This window comes from Ammodytes marinus (genome assembly GCF_949987685.1).
Source record: "Ammodytes marinus genome assembly, chromosome: 1".
NCBI classification, from domain to species: domain Eukaryota; kingdom Metazoa; phylum Chordata; class Actinopteri; order Uranoscopiformes; family Ammodytidae; genus Ammodytes; species Ammodytes marinus.
Window position 1 is genome coordinate 35,897,696 of NC_137230.1, and position 11,585 is coordinate 35,909,280.

The window sequence follows — 11,585 nt, forward strand, 5'->3', positions numbered from 1 at the left end:
TAGTAGCCTTGTACCAAACAGTCGGCTAGTGTCAGACTGCTAGGGTCGTGAACGCTCACGCAACTGACGCATCAACGTCGTTGCCAAGGTCCCACAGCCAATAAGAACGGAGAATCTGACCTCGCTCTGATTGGTCAAAATTAACATGAGTGGTGGCAATTTTGGGGGGCAGCACACAGAGGCAGGGGGGAGCAAAGTGATAAAAATATATTTTCAGACCACTTCACCTACATGTAGCTGAATGGCTATTATGACAGTTTTGCCAAATATTACAGTAAAAAAACTCTCAACTGCAGCTTTAAGTAAAGGAATTTAAAGGTGTAGTCAGTGATTGTTGACACTTCTTGTCAAAATCAGTGAATATCTCCTCACTATCCGCTACCTGTCTGTAAAAAAAAAATCCAATGTTAATACACAGCCTAGGCTCTGTAAACGGGCATGTTGCTAGCTACGATGAACCCCCTTTGTTTACATGCGAGTTTACAGAGCCTAGGCTGTGTATTAACATCAGATTTGTTTTCTTCAGCGCACACACACACACAGTACAGACAGGTAGCGGATCATGAGGAGATATTCACTGATTTCGACAAAAAAGTGATTTTGACAACAAGCGTTCTCCAGAATCACTGACTACACCTTTAAGTAAAAGGAAACTGCATATATGAGTCCTACAATGTTTTATCCACTCGATTCGAATGACATTTGATCTTATTTTCTGTTTGCATAGCTGTCTAGCCAAACTGCTCTTTGCACTTTGAGCGAGACAAGCCAGTGTATAAAAAGTTCAACACAAATAAAGCTTTTTTATTATTAGGTCTATTACATTTCATGACAGTCCACAGTGCCCCTGACTCCTGGAACAGCCGACAACATCAAATTAAAATAAATACACTCATAACTGTTAACCAATTTTTAAACTTATTATTTTGAATCAGTTCCACTCCACTTGTAACTGTTTTAATCAGGCTATTGTTCTGCTTGTATATACTATCTATGGTTCTGCTTCATTCAATTGATCTGAATGTTTTAATTGTTCTTGTCTCTTTGTCAGCTTGTTGTATATTTTTATTGTGTATTTGTAATACTCGACGTCATTGCAAAAGAGGGTCATCACCCCTCAATTGATCTTTCAAGGTTAAGTTAAGTTACTTTATTAGTCAATGGTTGGTCACATTGAAATTCATCTTTTCTCATATCCCCTCTCAAGTTACCACACTCCAGAGGGGGTCAGAGCGCAGGGCCAGCCATAGTACAGCGCCCCTGGAGCAGTTTTGGAGTTAAGTGTCTTGCTCAAGGACACAATGGTAGAGATGGTGGGCACCGTAGACGTAATACCAGTCTCTGCTAGTTTTACAACTAACACTCTCCTTTCCGGTGCTGGGGATCGAACCAGAGACCTCATGGTTACTGGGAGGAGGAACCAGAGACCTCATGGTTACTGGGAGGAGGAACCAGAGACCTCATGGTTACTGGGAGGAACCAGAGACCTCATGGTTACTGGGAGGAGGAACCAAAGACCTCATGGTTACTGGGAGGAGGAACCAGAGACCTCATGGTTACTGGGAGGAGGAACCAGAGACCCCATGGTTACTGGGAGGAGGAACCAGAGACCTCATGGTTACTGGGAGGAGGAACCAGAGACCTCATGGTTACTGGGAGGAGGAACCAGAGACCTCATGGTTACTGGGCCACCTTTCCTCTAAGACATCCGAGGCCATAAATAAAGGAAAATGAAACATGAGTTACAGCAGCAGTATTTATACCTCCTGTCTATAAGCTCTGCAAAGAATTCCCTTTAGTTAAAACAGGAGTTGGCGGGGATTCAATTTCAGACCAGAGCAAAGGCATTAATAATAACTATATGAAAATAGCATTCTATTCACTGATGGTCTGGTTTGCTGTTACAGGTCATCATGGCTATGAGGTAATGTATTTATAGGCAAGGCAAGTTTATTTATAAAGCACAATTCAGACACAAGACATTGAAATAGAAATTGCATTTAAGAGAGAGAGTAAAAACTAAGAGAATACATCAAGATTCAAGATTAGACGTTACACATTCAGACAGCGATATGGAATTTTGGGGCGACTGTGGCTCAGGTGGTAGAGCGGGTCGGCCAATGATCAAAGGGTTGGAGGTTCGATCCCCGCCCTGCCACCTGGGTCATGGTTGTTGTGTCCTTGGGCAAGACACTTCACCCACCTTGCCTCGTGTGAATGTCGATATTTAGCCTGCTATGTGTGTGTGAATGGTAACGTGGGAAAAGGAAAACAAGTCTCCCTTGTAAAAGAGTCTTCGGTCTCAATGGGATTTACCTGTAGAAATAAAAGGTAAGAAGGAATGGCTGAAAAGAAAATCACGTGACTGACATATATTTATTTTCTACATAGCCTATTTAACTGAATTACTCTTTCACAGTTTCAAACTACTTTAGAAGTAATTACATGTGACTGTCAGATTAATAGTTGTAGAGGCCAAGCCCAAGTTTTAAGCCCCGAGATGCTGTACCACGGAATACCTTCTTGACGCATATTTCCTTGGTTGTTATGAATGAGAGTCAGAGTCGTGTTTGCATTTAAAACCATCCGTTCGGTTTATTCTTCTTAGCAGTGATTACAAACATATTCCTTTGCTGCAGCCAAGTTGTATGGCGTTGCTACGTGACTGTGTGTATGGTCAAAAACCGTTTGTCTTCGGTTCCGGGTAGCAAACTGCGGAACCACAGATCGGTTCCTACTTATATAGACCCCTGATTGGCTCTTACAATAGTAATACATCTTACACTGTGAAGTCACTGGTAAGTATTCGAACCAACACTTTCAAAGTAGTTTTCTCCAACAGTGCATTTCTGCAGGTGCACAGGTGAGTGGTTTGACGACAGGCGGCTGAACAGAGGCCACTGTGTTAGTAGATCTAGATACAACTGGAATTTAATCCTTCTGTTCAAACAAATGATGCACTGTGTGTGTGTGTGTGTGGGCTTGTGTGTGTGTAGGTGACGGAGTGTGTGTGTGTGTGTGTGTGTGTGCGTCTCCGTCAGCAGGCAAACATTCCGAGAATCTACCGGCCTTTTAATATGCACGACCCGACTTTGCTATATACAGTATGAGCTGCTGTTAAAAAACAAGAATAACTAAAGCTATAGTGTGTAACTTTTTCGTATAAATTAATGTCTGTTACATTCAAGCCATCACCAAACAAGTTGTTAAAAAAGTTGAATAAGCCTATCAGCGCCACAAAACTCTCTCTGTATTTCTCAGAATAGCAGTATAGGCCTACTGTTAACAAATACCAGGAGGCGTGATATATGAATATGACAGACAGACAGACAGACGGACAGACAGATGGATGGATGGAGAGGGGGAGGCAGACAGAAAGATAGATTAAAGACTTGTTAACTACATTGTTCTCATTTCCCTGAGACTCCTGTGATGGTGTGTGTGTGTGTACGTGTGTGTGTGCGTGTAGGTGTTTATGGGTCTGTGTGTGTGTGTGTATGGGCTTGTTTGTAGGTGTTTGTGTGTGAGACAGTGTGTGTGTTCTTCTGTGTGTGTGTTAAGGTGTTTGTGTCTTGGTCTGCGTGTATGTGTGAGCGTTTGTGTGAGACAGTGTGTGTGTGTGTGTGTGAGTGACGATGTTTATGTCCGTGTATGGCTGTGTGTATGTGTGTGAGTGACGGTGTGTGTATGAGTGTGTGTGTATGGGTGTGTGTGTGTGTTTGTGTGACGGTGTTTGTGTGTATGTGTGTCTGTGCGTGTGTGTACTGCACCTTTAACAGGAATCTGAAGAATTTCTAGCCAACGTCACATTTCATATTCCAGGTAAATGTTACACTGATAAACAACAGTCTGTAGTGAACTAATGTTGAAACTTATTTTGTGTGTGTGTGTGTGTGTGTGTGTGTGTAAATGGAATAGGCAACTTTACAAAACATATTCACAATATTTTAACTTTAAAAGGTGCTATGAGGAACTTTTAAATATGTCTGAAACGGTCTAATTGTTTTCCTCTGATGATCATAAATTTCATGTAACAGCAAACGAGACCATCAGTGCAAAGAATGCTATTTTTATATAGTTTTTCTTAATGCCTATGTCATGGGTATACTATACGCTCACCAAGCAACAACAGCTGGCGTAGTAAAAACACTACCGCTTTTGTCCAAAGGGGGGGCGCTAGAATTAACACAAACTAAAAGTTCCTCAGAGCACCTTTTAAAGAATTGTGAAAATATATGTATAAGACAACTTATACAAGATATTGCAGTAGTGTTTTTACTACACCAGCTGTTGTTCCTGGGTGAGCATATACCCATGACAAAGGCATTAAGAAAAACTATATAAAAATAGCATTCTTTGCACTGATGATCTCGTTCGCTGTTACATGTCATTTATGATCATCAGAGGAAAAAATTAGACTGTTTCAGAAATATTTAAAAGTTCCTCGTAACTCGCTCCTTTAAAAGCTGCATCAATGTCGATAGTTAGCCTGCTGCTATCAGTGTATGAATGTGTGTGTGAATGGTAACGTGGGAAAGGAAAACAGGTCTCCCTTGTAAAAGAGTCTTCGGTCTCAATGGGATTTACCTGTATAAATAAAGGTTAAAAAAAAAAAAAAATCAAATAAAAAACACATTTTTCCACATGCATTGAAACAAAATAATTCTTTCCACAACATCTTGCTAAAGCTTTTTGACATTTTTATTAGTTTAAAATGATATCCAGTACAAAATGTATACAGTAAATACCCTTACGCTTGTCAGTTCCCCTGAATAAAATACCTCCATCTGTCTATCCTCACGCCAGTATCTATAAGATACACTCCATTGTAATTTTGCTCAAACAACAAGTTGATTGACGACAAAGATATTAGCAATAAGTACCTTTGTAACAATAAAAACGTTCAGCAATATATTCTGGTGGACACACACACACACACACACACACACACACACACACACACACACACACACACACACACACACACACACACACACACACACACACACACACACACACACACACACACACACACACACACACACACACACACACACACACACACACACACACACACACACACACACACACACACACTTTTCCCCCATATATACACAATAAAACAATTTTTTTTATACATTGCATCTGTAAAAGTTGCATTGCAATCTGCCCATATTTTACAAGATTTTCAAATTCATGTATGTATATCTTTTTCATTTTAAAAAGGTGCACTATGCAACTTTTGGGTGTGTCGGAGAAGTGAAACATTTTCTAAGGTATATTCTCATAACTGAATAAACAAACTTTCCTCACAGGGAAAATGTAGATCCCTGGAACACTGTTTGAAGTTAGAAAGCTTCCTGAAAAGTTACTGTTTCACTGTTGTTGTTGTTGTTTACAGCAGCAGGGCCCACAGTTTGGTTTACAAACATATTCTAGTCTCACATTTGGTTCCAGGCTACTCAAAATAATTTGATTTATGATGATAGAATTATTCAAAACTCAATTTTACATGCGGAGAAAATATGTTTAGTAATCTAACTGCAGGCTCTGTGAAAGTAAACAAATACCCTCCTCTGAAACTGCACAGTGCACCTTTAACTAAGGAAACTAAATAAGTTTGTGACACAAAGTTATTTATACATTTATAAGTTATATTGGTAACACTTTACAATAAGGGAACATTAATAAACTGTTGGTAAATGCTTAGTTAATGCTTAAAGCTGGGGTGGAGGATTTGGGGAGAAAATGGCAGTTGGGATAGAGATTTGAATCCAAATACCTCAACCGCTCCACTTGTTCTCTTTGGTCCCTCCCCTATGGTCCCTCCCTGACACGCTCTACACCAACAAAGTCGTGCCAAAGTGAATGGACAGTCCCAACAGCCAATAAGAACAGAGAATCGGAGCCTCGCTCTGATTGGTCAAAGTGTACACAGCTCAAGTTAACTTTGACCAATCAGAAATCACATACCCCAGCTTTAATACACATTAAGTAACTGTTAATAAATGCTTTGTAAGTCCTTAATAAGCATTCACTAAGCATGAACTAACCATTATGCTTAGTTAATGCTGAACTAGGATTAAGTTAACGAAGCGTAGCTAATTCCTAACCAAACATTAGCTAACCATTAACACCTAAGCATAAACAGTTAGGTAATCGTTTATACATACAGCTCAGGAAGAAAATTAAGAGACCAGTCTGGATTTTTTTCTTCAATCTTCATCTCTACATTACTTATTGAAAATGCTCTAAATGACAATATTATTTATCGTGAATTTGGTAGAAATGTTGTCAGTAGTTTATATTATAAAACCAAAATGTTCATTCTACTTAAACATATGCCTATAAATAGTAAAACGAGAGACACTGAACATTTGGAGTGGTCTCTTAATTTTTTTTCCGGAGCTGTATATTAACTAAACATTAAATAACAAGTTAATTAATACGTTCCCTTATTGTTAAATGTTTACCGTTATATTCTGGTGGCAGCGATTTTCGTGAAGTTGCCGCGGTAACATACTTTTCAATGCACTTAAAGATGTTTGTTCTTTTTTCTTATTGGTTTAAAAACAAGGCAACTTCTCAAGACGGCGTAATAAATAATAATAATAATAATAATAACCCCCATTGCAACGATATGGTACCGGTCGACATTTTATCCAGTTCATTCATTCATTCCTATAATATATATATATATATTTTCATTGTTTCATAAACTTGTAAAAAATATGTTTTAAAAAGCATTGTTCTCCCCTCCCCTCCTTTATGAGTTAAAAAATCAAATATTGTTAAAGGTGTAGTCAGTGGATTCTGGATGTCAGAATTATAATTTTTTTGTCAAAATCAGTGAATATCTCCTCATGATCCGCTACCTGTCCGTACTGTGTGTGCGCTGAAATTTCTAGGCTCTGTAAACGGGTATGTAAACAAAGTGGGCCCGCCGTAGCTAGCAACATGCCCATTTACAGAGCCTAGGCTGTGTATTAACACTGGATTATTTTAGGTTTTAGCAGACAGGTAGCGGATCATGAGGAGATATTCACTGATTTTGACAAAAAATTAATTTTGACAACAAGCGTTCTCCAGAATCACTGACTGCACCTTTAAAGATGGTTGGACTGTGACGGACACAGCAAAATAAACATGACACGACAGTCTTGCATGCACTGCTGGTTCCCCATAGAAACACAGGTGTTGTTGATTCTTCCAGTTGATTGGATTGGTTGCGCCTTGTTCTCTGCTACTTGGCTTTTGACTTATAACAGTGTCTCATTCACTCACTGTCTATTTCGCTCTTAAAGGAAAAGTTCAACATTTTTCAAACTTTTTTTTTTTTTTTAGCTTTTTGCCGCGACCTCCGGCTCAAAAAAGGCGACAGAAGTGTGAGTGTAACTGTGTGTGTGTGTGTGTGTGTGTGTGGGATTGTGTCTGTCTGTCTGTCTGTATCTGTGTCTGTCTGTCTGAGAGTGAGAGTGTGTGTGAGAGTGTGTGAGAGTGAGTGTGTGTGTGTGTGTGTGAGAGTGTGTGTGTGTGTGTATTTTGATATAGAAATGGGAAAATATCTCTCATAATTTACAAGCCCCCCAACAAGCACACAGGAGCGTTTAGTTTAGTTGATGTTGTAAAGTTTATCTTTTGACTGTAAGCATTGGCAGGCTAACGCTCCCATTGACTACCAGTGTTTGAGCTAAGCTAACCTGGATGCGAGACCTTGGCCCAATTTCTATATACAAAATGCATGCAAAGAAATAGCAAGCCATGATTTGTAGTGTTGGTCGCCTGTTTGCGTGAATAAAACTTGTAGCTACATTTGAACTTTTTCTATATGACAAAAAACAACACTGCCATCGGTGTGTGTGTGTGTGTGTGTGTGTGTGTGTGTGTGTGTGTGTGTGTGTGTATGAATGGGTGAATGTGGTAAGAAATGTAAAGCGCTTTGGGGCTGAGAAAATCGGCTAAAAAGCGCTATATAAGTCAAGTCCATTTAACTTTGCAAATAAAATTTTAAATGTAATGCACGCACAGCTACAGGTACCATTTCTGTCGCATTTTTTTGAGCCGGAGAATGAGGGACAAAAAGCTTAGAAAAAAAAATGTAAGATTAAAAATGTTGAAGTATTCCTTTAAAAGCAGCTCATAGCATTTGCCTCATTGATTGGCGGGTTTCCTTGGCCCCGCTCCCCGGGTTGGGAGGGTCGTCCTGGGGGAATGTCACTTTGTCTGGGGTGTAGTCGTTACGCTTGAGGTCTGGAAGGAAAGAAACAAGGAAAAATAAGTATAAGGATGACTTTAAATTGGGCTGAATTTGGAGAGGTTTTAAATGGCTATATTTATTCTCAAATTTGATCATTTTGGCGCTGGTGATTTTCCTTTGGCGCTGGATAAATCCTCTTTGGGGGGCGCCGAAAATTTCTCTATGCAGGAAAAACCCTGGCCTGTTGATCTTCATATCAAGTGCGGTTACAATTAGGGATTAGACCTAAACAATCTCAGCAGGTGTTGCTTAAAGACCTACTTCACCGGTTGGAATATGAAGGTGTATTGAACTCAGAGATCCTATGTAGTATAAATGTGCAAAAAAATAATTGAAATCGGATCATCCTAGCCTGAGAAAAGGCAGAAAGAGTGTTTTATGGTCTCACTGTCTAACCCTACAGTTTCCTTCTTGTGACATCACAGTAAGGTTTAGGATTAACAGGACAGCTGGGCCAAGGGAAGACTGAGGGAAGAAAAACCTCATTCATTATATTATAATAGTGATTTTTATAAAGATAGAACACTGGTTCCGTATGGGTGAAGTATTCCTTTAATGTCATATCCAAACAAGGAGAAAAGAGTAAATGTGATTTGATAGATTTCAATACACTGTTATTGACTTACAATAAAGATTGATACAGTACAAACAATCAATAAAAACAGATCAATAAATAAAAGTGAAATATTGTTGTTAATTAACGTGAATAACGTGTCAACATAAATCAAAGTGACGTGACAGATTGGAATTTTAAAGTCAGATTTGTGTTTCATCTTAACGACGTAAGATGGCTGCCTCCTCTATCTCATTCTACAGTTGGAATTGAGGTAAGAATTCATGCAAAACGGGCCCGAACCAAGTACTGAGGACATGATGAAAAGAGTAAATATGATTTCTTAGTTGTAAGTAAGTAAGTAAGTAACATTTATTGAAGAAACAGATGTAACAGATTGGAATTTTAAAGTGAGATTTGTGTTTGCGATATCTTAACAATGTAAGATGGCTGCTGCCTCTATCTCATTCTAAAGTCTACGATCTCACAGGTTGCGTTCCGAATCTCATACTTTCTACTATTTAGTATGGTAGAAAAAAGATTTAGGATGTCCCGATTCTTGTGGCCAGATTTAGGATGGTTAGAAGTACCCGGATGTCCTACTTCATGCGGCCAAGATTGTTAGTGTTGAAAAGTGCATCCTATTTGGGCGATTCTGACCCACAATCCAGTGCGCACGTGAAGTGACGTCACATCGACGAAGCCTCCATATGAAAACAAACGGGGATGCGACGGATATAAAAGCAAGAGGCAAGATCAAGGCGCAATGTTATGATGAAATAAGAGAGTAAAGTATGTCCCAATAGTATGCCTATTGCATCCTAACTAGATTTTTTTTATCGTCGGATGTAGTATGTAGAATAGAAAAAAGAAAGGGTATGAGATTCGGAACGCAACCATAGTGCAGATTTTTTGTTGTTTTGATTGTTGGTATATTTAGGATTTTTATTTTTTTTAGCGTTTTTGATTCAATTCAAAAGATTCAAAAGACAGTTTTTTTTAACGTTACTTTGTCTGGGGTGTAGTCGTTACGCTTTAGGTCTGAATGGGACAAGGAGAAAAATAGTACATTACATACATACATACAGATTAGAGTTTTGTAGGTATTTAAAGGTGCTACGAGGAACTTTTAAATATTTCTGAAACAGTCTCATTTCTCCTCTGATGATCATAAATGACATGTAACAGCAAACGAGACCATCAGTGCAAAGAATGCTATTTTTATATAGTTTTCTCTCAATGCCTTTGTCATGGGTATATACGCTCACCCAGGAACAACAGCTGGCGTAGTAAAAACACTACCGCTTCTGTCCAAAGGGGGCGCTAGAATAAACACAAACTGAAAGTTCCTCGGTGCACCTTTAAACCTTTTTGGCATAATTATTATGCAAAGCAGAGTTTTGATAACATTTTCTTAAAGCTCACATATTATGCACTTTGCTGTCAATTTTATATGGTCTAAGTAGTCCCTAATACTTATTTTTTTAGATGTTTGCTGAAAAACCCTTTCAGATCATTTATTGTAGCAAGCCTCTATACCCTGATTGTCCTCTGGTCTCAGGATGACCTATATTTGTGCGATCTGGCTGGCCCCTCCCACCTCTTATTTTTTTGGATATTTTGGCAGTCTCTAGGCACACCGTGGACCCATGGATATGTTGGAACACATTTAAAAAGTGCATTTAGAGCATAATATGTGACCTTTAAATGAATATCTGTCTAAAAACACACGTCCACAAATGAGCTTTAAAAGGCCCTTGAACCATTCGGTTGTTAATTTTTTTTGTCTTTTGTTTGTGTGTTTGCCTTTCAAGTTGTGTTGATGTTGTTAATTTTATGTAGCAAAGTAAAAAATCCATAAATAAAGTATATATAAAAAATTAAAAAAAGGTCATTAAAGGTGCAGTGTGTAATATGACATCATCAAGTAAGTTCTAGAAAGTTCTAGAATGCAGCGCTCCCTGGGTAACCCCAACCCTTTAGAATAATAACAGAAGCTAGAGTGGCCTTCAAAGACGAGAACAATTCTAAATGTTAAACAATGCACCTGATGACATTCCAACTATGACACTTTCAAGATGGCGGCACTAGGCCTTGGTCCAAAATATGCAGAAATATGGACATATATGAGACCCTTTCTAAGGGAAAAAATAATAATTAAAAAAAAAAATTCAGCTATTATGCACTAAATTAAATGTACTTATGGATATTATAATTACTTTCTACAAAATCTGCTAGGAAATAAAACCCACAATTCTACACACTGCAGGTTTAAACCATTGAGCACATGTTTGATGTTGTTTTCATTTGGGACCACAGGTGGAAAATAGCAGTCTGCTAAAACCTGGTCCAATGCATCTCTCCTGGCTCTAAACAAGGTTCATGTTTCCTTTGTACACTGTCCCTGTTCAGATAAAGTTACATTACATTCATCTGAAGAATAGGGGAATGGGGGCGACTGTGGCTCAGGTGGTAGAGCGGGTCGGCCGATGATCAAAGGGTTGGAGGTTCGATCCCCGCCCTGCCACCTGTGTCATAGTTGTTGTGTCCTTGGGCAAGACACTTCACCCACCTTGCCTCGTGTGAATGTCGATAGTTAGCCTGCTATCGGTGTGTGAATGGTAACGTGGGAATGGTAACGTGGGAAAGGAAAACAGGTCTCCCTTGCAAAAGAGTCTTCGGTCTCAATGGGATTTACCTGTAGACATAAAGGTTAAAATAGATTTCCTCACCCGGTAGCTTGAGTTTCCTGCAGCAGGAGTTACAGTGGTGTTT